Source organism: Piliocolobus tephrosceles, chromosome 3 (assembly GCF_002776525.5).
Source record: "Piliocolobus tephrosceles isolate RC106 chromosome 3, ASM277652v3, whole genome shotgun sequence".
Classification (NCBI taxonomy): domain Eukaryota; kingdom Metazoa; phylum Chordata; class Mammalia; order Primates; family Cercopithecidae; genus Piliocolobus; species Piliocolobus tephrosceles.
The window spans coordinates 137,153,342-137,167,274 of record NC_045436.1 but is presented as its reverse complement, the minus strand read 5'-3'; the positions used below and the strand labels follow the sequence as shown (position 1 = coordinate 137,167,274).

The following is a 13,933-nucleotide window of genomic DNA, read 5'->3' as shown; positions in this document are numbered from 1 at the left end:
AAAGAAAGAAAGAAAGAAAGAAAGAAAGAAAGAAAGAGAGAGAGAGAAAGAAAGGGGAAGGATGGACAATCCATATAGATGCTAAAATCATCCCAAATAAAAGAAAATCAGTAATAAAATACAGGTACAAAATAAGATACGGAATCAGCTTAAAAATGAATGAGAGCGAGCGCTGGAGTTTGAAGAGCGGGCAGTAGTTGCACACGCCCAACTTTCCCTATGGCTTCGGTGACCAGAGCCGTGTTTGGAGAGCTGCCCTCGGGAGGAGGGACAGTGGAAAAGTTCCAGCTGCAGTCAGACCTCCTGAGAGTGGACATCATCTCCTGGGGCTGCACGATCACAGCCCTAGAGGTCAAAGACAGGCAGGGGAGAGCCTCAGACGTGGTGCTTGGCTGCGCCGAGTTGGAAGGATACCTCCAAAAGCAGCCGTATTTTGGAGCAGTTACTGGGAGGGTGGCCAACCGAATCGCCAAAGGAACCTTCAATGTGGATGGGAAGGAGTATCACCTGGCCATTAACAAGGAACCCAACAGTCTGCATGGAGGAGTCAGAGGGTTTGATAAGGTGCTCTGGACCCCTCGGGTGCTGTCCAATGGCGTCCAGTTCTTGCGCGTCAGTCCAGATGGTGAGGAAGGCTACCCCGGAGAGTTAAAAGTCTGGGTGACATACACACTGGATGGCGGGGAGCTCATGGTCAACTATAGAGCACAGGCCAGTCAGGCCACACCAGTCAACCTGACCAATCTTTCTTACTTCAACCTGGCAGGCCAGGGTTCCCCGAATATATATGACCATGAAGTCACCATAGAAGCGGATACTTACCTGCCTGTGGATGAAACCCTGATTCCTATAGGAGAAGTTGCCCCGGTGCAAGGAACTGCATTTGACCTGAGAAAGCCAGTGGAGCTGGGAAAACACCTGCAGGACTTCCAGCTCAATGGTTTTGACCACAATTTCTGTCTGAAGCGATCTAAAGAAAAGCATTTTTGTGCAAGGGTGCATCATGCTGCAAGCGGGCGGGTACTAGAAGTATACACCACCCAGCCCGGGGTCCAGTTTTACACAGGCAACTTCCTGGATGGCACATTAAAGGGCAAGAATGGAGCTGTCTATCCCAAGCACTCCGGTTTCTGCCTGGAGACTCAGAACTGGCCTGATGCAGTCAATCAGCCCCACTTCCCTCCTGTGCTGCTGAGGCCTGGTGAGGAGTATGACCACACCACCTGGTTCAAGTTTTCTGTGGCTTAAGAAGGTATGAAGATATGATCCAGTCCAGGGCTAGGCTCAGTCGCCTGTCTCCTGTCCAGAAAAAAGGTGAAGATTAAGAAGCTTTCAGAATGATTCTACGGATTAAAATCATACAAATGGTGGCTGTCGTGAGAATCAGTCTGGGTATTGATTTCCTTTTCTAGTGACTGGCTCCAGGCCATGTCTAATGACCAGCTCGATTCCCTGTGCAGTTCAGAGGGCAAGTGAACCCAACCAACAATGTCGTCATCTAAGCCCTGATCCTAGCCAGGGACTCCCATGCTGCTTTTGGCTCCATCTCTCCACGCTGCCTCTTTCAACTTTTCGCCCTTCCTTTCTTTAAAGCTATTCTCGTATTGCTTTCGTTTCCTCCTCCTTTACCTCCAACCGCTGTCAGCAGCACTCCGGAGTTTTCAAATGTCACATTAGCTCACGCTGCATGCTGGGAGATGGATCTGTCTCTATACAGCAGTAGACGATTGATAAGTGAGGAAACTGAGACTTAGAGAGGTTGAAGACCAACAAGCTAATAAATAAAAAGTTGAGGCCGGGCACAGTGGCTCACGTCTGTAATCCCAGCACTCTGGAAGGCCGAGGCAGGCGGATCACGAGGTCAGGAGATCGAGACCATCCTGGCTAACACGGTGAAACCCCATCTCTACAAAAAAAATTAGCCAGGTGTGGTGGCACGCGCCTGTAGTCCCAGCTACTTGGAAGGCTGAAGCAGGAGAATCGCTTGAACCTGGGAGGTGGAGGTTGCAGTGAGCCAAGATCGTGCCATTGCACTGGGCAACAGAGCAAAACTCCATCTCAAAAAAGAGAGAGAGAGAGAGAAAAAACAGCTCTCTCTCTCTCTAATGAGAGGGAGGGGACTTCCGAGAGGAAAAGGCCTGCAAGAGCCTTTGGGTTGACTGAGAAAGCACAGCCAGGCCAATGCTTGGGAAGAAAGGCAGGCAAGCACTGGAGACAGGAGATATTAGGGTGAAGAGGGAGCCTTGCCTTTCACAGCACAGTGAGGATGACATTGCACCAGGGACAGAGGTTGTGTTATATGACAAGGCTGGGGGGCTCCTTCTTTCCTGGACAATCAAAGCATTGGTGATGGGTTTTGGTTGGTGATTTTGAAAAAAAAAGTATGTTATACTAATATATACTGTACTGAATTGAAATAAAACCAAAATCTGCATCTTCAACAACAACAAAAAAAATGAATGAGAGCAAATGACCTCCCCTCTATTCAATGGAAAAAAAAAAAAAATCTAGACAATTTCTATGAACTTTCACTGATGAAGATTCTAAATAATTTGAGAGGAAAAAAATATGAATTAAGAATCTGACTAAAATCAGAAACTCTCAACTGTACAAGACAGCACTGTCTGAAAAATTTTCAAAGTAAAATAATTTGGCTTAAACTTATATATCCCAAACAATTAAACAAGTGAGAAGGCAGAATGAAGACATTTCCAGGACATCATTTCGGGGAGTCCTTTAGCAAAACAAGGATGGAAACCAATGAAGTCTCACAAGAGATACGAAAGAAACAGTGGAAATAATCCAAGAGTATAATGAAAAAGAAGTCCCAGAATGGCAGCTGTGCAGCAGGAACAGACAATAATTCATCCCATTAAAACAGAAAACTAGTGAGTTCCATGAAAGGAAAAAAGGAATGGATTCTGTTCAAAAGACAATAATTAGCAAGCCGGCTTAATGACAGGAATGCATATTTCAATTAAAAATAAAAGACATACAACAGAAAACTGCAGCAGAATGTTGCTGGTTATATATCTACAGCCTTCCTCCCTTAGGCCTTGCTAAAGAGATTCAATTTTATTTTTTATTTATTTATTTATTTATTTATTTATTTATTGGTCACCTGATTTCCTAAGCACCTGGTTAGGAAAGGCAGCCCCTCCCCCAAACCCATGGGATGAATCCCACAGGTCTGAACTAATCCTGAAAATCCCACTCTCCTTTGCCAGTGATTGGTTTAAACCAATGAAACATACAGGAAAGTCATCTGGGAAGCTTCTTGAAAGACTTTCCTCAAGGATAAGATAAGAGATCTGATGGGGGTGTGGGGGAATTTGTCATAAAGAATATTATTGGGCAAATAGTGAATGTGAATATGGACTATATACTGGACAATAGTATTATATTGTAGTGGACGTGGAGGTGCACCACTCGCATCCAAAAGACTCACTGGCAGGTGTGAGGAGCACGGGTAAACTGAGAGCTCTAGCTGTTAGCTTTATTTGTGTTGGCATTAGTTTTCAAGAGACTTGCACATTCTCTGGACAGCCTCCAGCTGTTTTATAACTAAGAAAGGTAGTGGTATAGACCAATTTCTGCCCAATGAGAAACTCCTCTAATGAACCATCTTGACTCCGGATCTGTCCCTGGAGCTGATAGACAAAGTATAATCACAATCTGACAGCCTCATCTGTCCAACCCTGCTTCCACCTTTTACTTTTGTGCAATCGTAATTCTGCCTTGGCATTTGCTTCAACAATTAACAATGAATGTTACATTTCCTGAATTTAATCATCGTTGCATGAATGATCCCATTGATAAACTCCTTTTTCTTTGGTGATATGTGCTGAAGTATTTAAGGTAAAGAGTCATGGTATCTGTAAGTCTCTCAAAAGATTCACCAAGATAAAAACTCTAGATCTATAACTAGTTATACAGGCAAAGATAAAGAAAAAAGCTACTTGATAAAATGTTTATAACTGATGAATATAGGTGAAAGCTAGATGAGTTCACATTACTATTGTCACAACGTTTCTGTAAGTTTTAAAGTTTTTCAAAAGTATGTTTACAAAAGAGGAAGATCCAGAAGCAGCAGCCCCCAATGTCTTCTATTCCCTTCTTCCTGCCTTTTAGCACAATGTGAGAAACAGATGCTGGGAGCTACAGCAGCTACTAGCAGTAAGAGAAGGTCAGGGAAATCAGATGGCACCTATCATTGGAGAGTCTGTTAATTGCAGCCAAAAACAACCAAAATGATATGGTGGTTGGGGGGTCAAGGAGAGTGGGCAGGTCAGAAGGGTAGGAGGAATTATTCAAGAAAGTCATAATTCAAGTGTCAAAAAAAAATATGACATGATTTTTAACAACCGATGGATTGCAGGGAAAGAAAATCCATTGACTTTGATAATACAAGATCTTCCTTCTATTGGCACGGGGTCATGACATTAAACAAGTAAAGGATGTGCCTATAACTTAACTACTCAGTTCTACAATGAGTATTTACATAAACAATTTAGGCTCAACATAAAAATAAAGCACCAGTGACTTCAAAGTTACAGAAGTAATGTTTACAAGCTTGTCAGTATAAAAGGTACAACTGAGATAAGTTATGCGGGAAGATGGAGAAAAGAAGGATTTCAATTTGAGTCCCGTCACAAGACTAGGAATCTTCTCTGAACATATTCTAGGTGACTCATTTTTTAACTGTTGTTATTGCAATATAATTCATATACCATAAAATTCACCAATTTAATCATCATTTTAATTGGGGGTTTTAATTGGGCTATTTATCTTTTTATTACTGAGTTGTAAGAGTTTTCTAGGTACAAGTCCCTTATTAGACGTGATTTGCAAATATTTTCTCCCATTTTCACTTTGTTGATAGTCTCCCTCTGAAGCACAAAAGTTTTTAATTCTGATGAAATCCAATTTATGTCTAATATTTAATCTTTTGTTGTCTGTGCTTTTGGTGTCTTAAGAAAGCTTTGCCTAACCCAAAGTCAGCAAGATTTGCTCATATTTTCTAAGAACTTTATAATTTTAGCTTTTTCACTTAGGTCAATGATCCATTTTGTTAATTTTTATGTATGGTATGAGAAAAGAACCCAAATTCATTCTTTTGCATGTGGAAATCCAGTTGTCTCAGCATTGCTGGCTGAACAGATCACCCTTTTCCCCCACTGAATTGTCTTGGTGCCCTTGTCCAAAAAAAATTCTTAATTAAAAAAATTCAAGGAACCATAAATGTAAAGACTTATTTGTAAACTCTCAATGCTATTTAATTAATCTATATGTATTGACACTTTTTAAAAACGAAGGTAAAATCCACTACCCATCTTAAAGTGTGCAGTTGAGTGGCATTAAGTACATGCATTTTACAACCAACAACTCTCTATGTCTTTCCAAAACATTTTCATCACCCCAAAAGGAAACCCCATATGCATACTAAGCAGTCACCATTCTTCCTTGTTGCTGGTAACCACACCACAAATTTGTGTCTCTATGGATTTACCTGTTCTGGACACTTCATGTGAATGGCATCATACAATATGTGATTTTTTTTAAGGTTCATGCACTTTGTAACAGTCAGTACTTCATTTTTATGGCTGAATAACACTCCATTGCATGGATATACCCTATTTCAGTTATTCATTCATCAGCTGATGGACATTGGGTTGTTTCTACTTTTTAGCTAACATAAATAAGGGCTGCTATAAACATTCATGTACAAGTGTTTTTTTGAATACCTGTTTTCAATTATCTGGGAGTATATACCTAGGGTAGAATATTTGAGTCATATGACAACTTCACATTTAACTGAGAAACCACCAAACTGTCTTCCACAGTATGTGCACCACTCTCCATTCCCACAAGCAATGTGTAAGGTTCCAATTTCTCCATATCTTTGCTCATACTTGTTATTTTCTGGGTTTATTTTTATTTCTTTATTCTTTATTTTATTTTACTTTTTTTTGAGATGGAGTCTCACTCTGTTGCCTAGGCTGGAGTGCAGTGATGTGATCTCAGCTCACTGCAGCCTCCGCCTCAGCCTTCCAAGTCACTGGGACTACAGACGTGAGCCACCACACCTTGCTAATTTTTGCATTTTTAGTACAGATGGGGTTTCACCATGTTGGCCAGGCTGATTTCAAACTCCTGATCCTCAGGTGATCCACCCGCCTTGGCCTCCAAAAGTGCTGGGATTACAGGCATGAGCCACTGCGCCTGGCCCTGATTCGTTTTCAATTGTGACAACTGGAACTGAACACAATACCCTGGGTGTAGCACTGTGTACAGAATCATGTACATTGCAGAGTAATGCAAGACTAGCACTCTCCCTCTTCTCAACCCCCTCATTCTATTAGTCTAGACTATGATTCTGTGAAGCCCTCTGGTAGTCACATTTTATATCCAAATTGAGTTTATTAATTAAAATATTAAAGTTGTTTGTATTCAGTCACATCTCCCTCATTCTTGTAACTGTGCAGTTGGTTTTTTAACCCATGTATGAAACTTCACATCCAGCTCCACACTAAGTTATCCCATTAGCCACGGCCCACTATTTCACTCAGAAATACAATTTCCATTAAGTTAACCCTAGAAAATTCATTTCATCCAGAAATTTGATACACATAGCCTCAACATTTTCGTTCACATCATTACAAAAAATAGTGAATTTCCACATGCCACTAGAAATTTTTCTCCAGTTGTCACCAATTCATTACTCATTAACTTTTGAGGTATGCCTCAACCAATCATATTTCCACCTAATTGTATGGTCAGCCAGCCAACATTATTCACCTGATATTATCTCCCTTGTCAGAGAGAAACTTTGCAAAATCTCCAGCTGAAATCCAGTTATATTGTACCTTATATGTTCTCCTGACCCACACTCTAATTATCCTCTCTAAAAACAAGGCTAACCTAATTGTCTTTACTTAGGCCACGTGATACTTTTCTTTAAAAATGTAATCAAAGCCAATATTTTTAGCACATAAAGCACAATAACCTTAGATTAGATCATACTAGGCTTCAAAACATACTGTGATTTTTATACCAACATTAAAATAAAAAAAAAAGTACGTATCACTCAAGGCAACACAAGGAATTATCTCATGCATTCTACTTGAGACTATCAAGACAAATGTGTCAATTTATTGCAACTTAACTTTATAATTTAAATTCTACAAGTCTTTCCTCAACATCAAAAATTCAATTTAAAAAAAAAAAAAAAGGCCAGATTTGGTGGCTCATGCCATCAAATCCTAGCACTTCGGGAGACCAAGGAAGAGAATTGCTTGAGCCCAAGAATTTGAAACCAGCCTGGGCAACACAGGGAGACCTCGTCTCTACAAAAAATGAAAAATTAGCCAGGCGTGGTGGCACATGCCTGTAGTCCCAGCTACTCAGGAGGCCGAGGAAGGAAGAGCTGCTTGAGCTTGGGAGGTTAAGGCTGCAGTGAGCCAACCCTGCACCACCACACTCCAATCTAGGCAACAGAGCAAGACTTTCTCTCAAAAAAAAAAAAATTTAACTGGTAAACTTTTGTTTCTAATAATGTAGATTTTATTAAAACCAATTTCCATTAATTCCTTTAAGAGCACATTCCTCACTCAAATCACTCTCACAACACTGTCAGATATTGTTTCAGTCTAAAACGACCTCTATTTTGCCTTCCTGGGATACCTCCTGTCTCTACCACTCACTCTGACACTAAGCCATCTGATGTTTGGTATTTGTTGCTTGTTAACTGTCTGATAAACTGCTAATCGTCTACAACTGGATCCTTCAGAGAAGTGACTCCTCTCACACTATTCTAACTTCACCACAATCAACAGAGTGTTTACTAGAGGACATGCACTCAAATACTTACAGTAATTTATATCAAATATAATAAATCCAATGAAGAATTAAAATTGACAGGAGAAGTAGCTCATGCCTGTAATCCCAGCACTTTGAGAGGCAGAGGTGGGAAGTTAGCTTGAGCTCATTAGTTCAAGACCAGCCTAGGCAACACAGTAAGATCCTGTCTCTAAAAAAAATTTTAAAAGTCCCCAGGTGTGGTGGCACCCACCTGTAGTCCAAGCTACTTGGGAAGCTGAAGTGGGAGGACTGCTCAAGCACAGGAGGTTGAGGCTACAGTGAGCCAAAATTGCGCCACTGCACTCCAGCCTGGGCTATGGAGTGAGACTCTAAGGTAAAAATCATCTGATACCTCTGAAGACATTTAAGGTTGTCTGGTTCACCTGGGTGACTGTAGTGTGGTGACTAATAGGGAAAGCAGGCTCAAGCAGAGGACTCCCCAAGACAAGGCAGCTCTGTGCATATTTCAAGGTAGTGGGAAAGAAAAAGAAACAGAAAAGAACTGAAAATGAGAGGTGAAGAAAAATGTAAAAGAAACAGCCTTCTGGGGCTCAAGTGAAAAGAAAATGGACATCTTTTTCTCTGAAAAAGGGAAACTAGACGTGTTGTAGTAGACAGGGGTTAAGGTTAGCAGGTTAAGAAATAAAATGTTTATTTAGCTACCAATATGTATGTTGTAGGCACTATACCAGTTTCCCATTGCTGCTGTAACAAATTACTACAAATGTAGTGGCTTTAAACAGCACACATGTATTATCTTACAGTTCTGGAGGTCGGAAGTTCAAAACAGGTCTCACAGCTAAATGCAAGATGTCAGCTAAGAATCCATTTTCTTGGCTTTAGAAGTTTAGAGGCTGCCCCACTTCCTTGACTCAGGGATGGCTGGCTGATTTTTTTAAATTTATTTTTGTAAAATAAGGGCTCGCTATGTTGCCCAGGCTGGTCTCACACTCCTGGGCTCAAGTGATCTTCCCACCTCGGCCTCCCAAAGTGCTGGGATTCCAGGTGTGAGCACCCAGCGTCTCGTCTTGCTAGTTCTGACTCTTCTGCTTCCACTTTTCAGGACCCCTGTGATGACATTATGCCCAGCCAGTAATCCAGACTAACCCCTCTATTACAAGGTCAGCTGATAAGCAACTTTAATACCATATGGTGCCTTCATTCCTTTTGCCATGGAACATAACATGCACAGGTTCCAGAGATTAGGGTGTGGACATCTTTGGAGGGTTCCTATTCTGCCTAGCACAAGCACCACGTTACATGCATCCTTTACATCTTATTTGATCCTCATAACTCTAAAGGAAATTTTTTTCTCATTTTATACATGTAGAATCCTAGGCTACCCATGTTATTTTTGGAGACTTTAAATAACTTGACCTGAAGTACAACAGAATCAAGATTCAGAGACTGCACCCTTCATCAGTCTATTTCTGAAGCCCTCACTTTTTTTTTTTTTTTTTTTTTTTTTTTGAGACAGAGTCTCACTCTGTGGCCCAGGCTGGAGTGCAGTAGTGCAATCTCAGCTCACTGCAACCCTTTGCCTCCTGGGTTCAAGAGATTCTCGTGCCTCAACCTCCCAAGTATGGCATGTGTATTAATTTTCACTTTACATTCTAATTGTTCTTTGCTATTACATAGAAATAAAATTCATTTTACATTGATTTTATAATCCTGTGACCTTGCTAAATTCACTTATTCTAATCATTTTTTCTAGATTCTGAAGAATTTATTTTAGGGTTGTCTATACACACTATTACATCATCTGCAAAAAAAGAGTTTTACTTCTTCTTTTCCAGTCCACATGCCTTGTGTTTTTTTGTTTTGTTTTGTTTTTTTGTTTGTTTTTCTTGCCTTATTTGCAAGCACTAGAACTTCCAGGGCAATGTTGAATACTTTTAGAATAACCTTGTCTTATTCTTGACCTTAGGGTAAAATGTTGTCATTCATCATTAAGTATGATGTTAACTGCAGATCTGTTTGTTTATTTATTTATTTAGAGACAGACTCTTGCTCTGTCGCCCAGGCTGGAGTGCAATGGTGCAATCTCAGCTCACTGCAACCTCCACCTCCCAGATTCAAGTGATTCTTATGCCTCAGCCTCTCAAGTAGCCGGGACTACAGTCGTGCTGGGACTCATTACAGGCACGAATCACCGCCCCCGGCCACCCTCACTACTCTCTATTATTACTGTGTGTGTGTGTGTGTGTGTGTGTGTGTGTGTGTGTGTGTGTGTGTAAGAGAAAATAAAAATATACAAAAAGGATCTTCTTGCAAAACCACTTTCTCCTTCTGTCTCCTGATATTTGAGATCTCTGTGCATAATTCTCTTTGAAAAAAAATTTTACATTTCTACTTTTCACTATGCTATATTCCATGTAGGCTTTGGTGAATGAGAAGAGGCCATAAGTTAAGAAACAAGGGTAAAATTTTATGAAAAGGTGACACAGATGTGACTATCCAACATATTTATATAAAATTGTGGGTGCATAATATTGTTACATCAACGATTGATTATAATTGGTCCCACAAGATTATAATGAAGCTGAAAACTTCCAAAAGCCTAGTGACACTGTAGCCATAGTAACACTGAAGGACAACGCACTACTCATGTGTCTGAGATGATGCTGATATAAACAAACCTCTGCACTGCCAGTCATATAAAAGTGTACAGTAATATCCTAGGCCCTCATATTCACTTCACCACTCAATGACTCACCCAGAACAACTTCTAGTCCTGTAAACTCCATTCATAAGTGCCCTATGTAGGTTTTTCAATCTTTTATGCCCTATGTTTACTGTACTTTTCTTTGTTTAGATACAAGAAAGTATCTAAACATAGAAAAGTATTTAAGCAAATAAGTATCTAAACACAGAAATACTTATTTGTTACAATTGCCTACAGTGTTCAGTACGGTAACATGTTGTAAAGGTTTGTAGCCTAGGAACAAGAGACTATATCATACAGCCTAGATGTGTAGCAGACTGTACCATCTTGGTTTTGAGTAAGTACATTCTATGATGTTCGCACAATGACAGAAATCACTAAGGACACCTTTCTCAGAATGTATCCCCATTGTTAGGTGTATGGCTACATTTCTGCCCGAAGTGATGACAGGAGGTGGGGCCTGAGGGAAGTAATTAGGTTATGAGGGTAGAGCCTTCATGAATAGGATCAGTGCCCAAATCAGGAGAGGCAAGAGAGCTCACCAGCTCTCTTTCCACCAAACGAGGATGCACAGAGAAGTCCAAAGTCTGCAACCTGGAGGAGGGTCCTCACCAGCATCCAACCATGCTGGCATGCAGATCTCAGACTCCCAGCTGCCAGAACTATGAGAAATTAATTTCTATTGTTTATGAACCATCCAGTCTATGGTATTTTGTTACTCTAGCCAGAACTGACAAAGACATTCCCCAAAGTTTAATATATTGGCCTCAAGATCACGAACATTTTAACATATCTTGACACATTGAGCCTATTGTTTGGCAGGATCCCATCAACCATACGTGAATGTATTAACATCCTTCTTAAAAATGATTACTGGAGTAATATAACTGACTTCCAAGTGTCCCTTCTCCTCTAATAATGAACCCTTGTGTTGCTTCTTGGCCCATTCCTAAACACTTGGGTAACAATAAATTATACTTTTAATGTCCCTAAGGAAAGGTTACAGACACAGGATGGAAATCAGGGAGAGGGCATGTGACAGATGGCAGAAGCTTTGGTGTTGAAGTGATTGGCAAATGTCTTTGATGTAACTTATGCCTCTAGAGGAGCCATTTTTAATCTTTCCTGTGTCCTGGGCCCTGCCCTGAGAATCTGATGAAAACTACAAACCTCTCACTGGAAAAATGCACATGAACACACACTAAAATTTTTCATACAACTTATTTTATTGGATTTTAAATTGATCACCATCACAGACCATATAAAACTAGTCTTTGCAAGGATTTTTGCATGTCTCATTTTTAGTTTTGTGCCAAAAGTTGCTCCATCCAGGAATAAAATCCAAAGTATACAATAAAACAAATCAAGCTTTAATTATTTTCAACAAAAATATACCAAAATAATGATGACTCTGGCTATATGACTTCTGGCACAAAAGCATGGTTCTAGGAAAAGACCCAACCTTTTATACTATTCTCCAGGGAAAGCTAGGAAAAACGCAGGTGTTAGTGACAAGGCTCAGGTCCTAACAGTAAGGAAAGAATTATGTTGACTGAATTTAATGAGTGTTTCCCCAAACAACAACATTTTACATTTTTGTACATATTTGTAAAAAAAAAAAAAAAAAAAAAAAAGATCCGGTTTCAGAAATTTTGGATAAATTTAAATACTTGGAGGCCTCATGCCTATAATTCCAAGCGCTTTGAGAGGCTGAGGCAGGACGACTGCTTGAGGTCAGGAGTTTGAGACCAGGCTGGGCAACTTACCAAGACCCCGTCTCTACAAAAAACGTAAAACTTAGCTGGACATGATGACATGCAACTGCAGTCCCAGCTACTCGGGAGACTGAGGCAGGAGGATCGCTTGATCCCAGGAGTTCCAGGCTGCAGTGAGCTCTGTTCCTACCGCTGTACTCCAGCCTGGGTGACAGAGTGAGACCTTGTCTCTTAAAAAAAAACTTGGAAAAAAAAAGTCACTACCAGATCTATGTTCCTAATACTTAATCATTCAAAATGTATTAAATTCAAAGTGGAGTACATGTACCCCTTAAAAGTAAGATGATCAAGGCAATGAGTAAAAAGAAAATCCTAGAAGATTACATGTATTTGTTATCTTAAAGTTAAAATTTGAGCTTTACTAAGGCCATATATGACAAGCTCACAGCTAAGGTCATACTAAACACTGAAAAGCTTAAAGGTTTTCCTCTAAGATCAGCCAAGAAAAGGGTACCCACTCTTACCACTTCTGTTCGACACGTACTAGAAGTCCATATAGGAAAGGCTGAAGTAAAACTGTATCTGTTTTTAAATTATATAATCTTATATATAGGAAACCCTAAAGATTCCACCAAAAAGAATTAAACTAACAAATGAATTCAGGCCGGACTTTGTGGCTGACACCTGTAATCCCAGCACTTTGCGAGTATGAGGTGGGCGGCTCACGTGAGGTGAGGCGTTCCAGATCAGCCTGGCCAATATGGTGAAACCCTGTCTCCACTAAAAATATAAAAATTAAGCTAGGCATGGTGGCAGGTGCCTGTAATCCCAGCTACTTGGGAGGCTGAGGCAGGCGAATAACTTGAACCCAGGAAGTGGAGGTTACAGTGAGCTGAGATTGTGTCACTTAACTCCAGCCTGGGCGACAGAGCAAGATTCCATCTCAAAAATAAATAAATAAATAAATAAATAAAATAAATTCAGTTAAGTTGCAGGATACAAAATCAACAAACACAAATTAATTGAAGCCAGGCACAGTGGCTCACACCTGTAATCCAAGGACTTTAGGAGGTCAAGGCAGGAGGATCGCTTGAATCCAGGAATTCAAGACCAGCCTGTACAACAAAGTGAGACCTTATCTCTACAAAAAATCAAAAGGTTAGCCGGGTATGATGGTGTGTGCCTATGGTTCCAGCTACAGGAGGATCACTTGAGCCCAGGAGGTCAAGGCTCCGGTGAGCCATGATCATGCCACTGTGCTACAGCCTGAACAACAAAGCGAGACTCTGTTTCAAAAAATATATATAGAAAAAAAATTAACTGCATTTCTATACATTAACAATGAACTATCTGTAAAAGAAAACAATCCTATTTACAACAACATCAAAAAGAATAAAATACTTAGGAATAAATTTAAACAAGGAAGGGATAGAGATGTACATGAAAGAAATTGAAGATGACACAAATACATAGAAAAATATCCCATGTTAATGAATTGAAAGAATATTATTTCGTAAAAATGTCCATACTACTAAAAGCAATCTATAGATTTGGGGCAATCCCTACTAAAATTCCAATACCATTTTTCAGAGAAATAGGAAAAACAATTTTTTTTCCCCCAAGATGGAGTCTTGCTCTGTTGCCCAGGCTGGAGTGCAGTGGCACCATCTCAGCTCACTGCAACCTCCACCTC

The 13,933-nt window shown here is 40.2% G+C and overlaps 1 protein-coding gene and 1 pseudogene across 2 annotated transcripts in view; one reads left to right on the top strand and one right to left on the bottom strand.

Annotated features, from left to right (window-relative positions):
- FRYL (FRY like transcription coactivator) overlaps positions 1 to 13,933 on the bottom strand; it is a 286,322-nt gene that overhangs the window by 257,084 nt on the left and 15,305 nt on the right. The window lies entirely within an intron of this gene.
- LOC111550843 lies at positions 171 to 1,712 on the top strand (annotated as a pseudogene). The gene has a single exon (XR_002734185.3). The product of XR_002734185.3 is annotated as an aldose 1-epimerase pseudogene (transcript).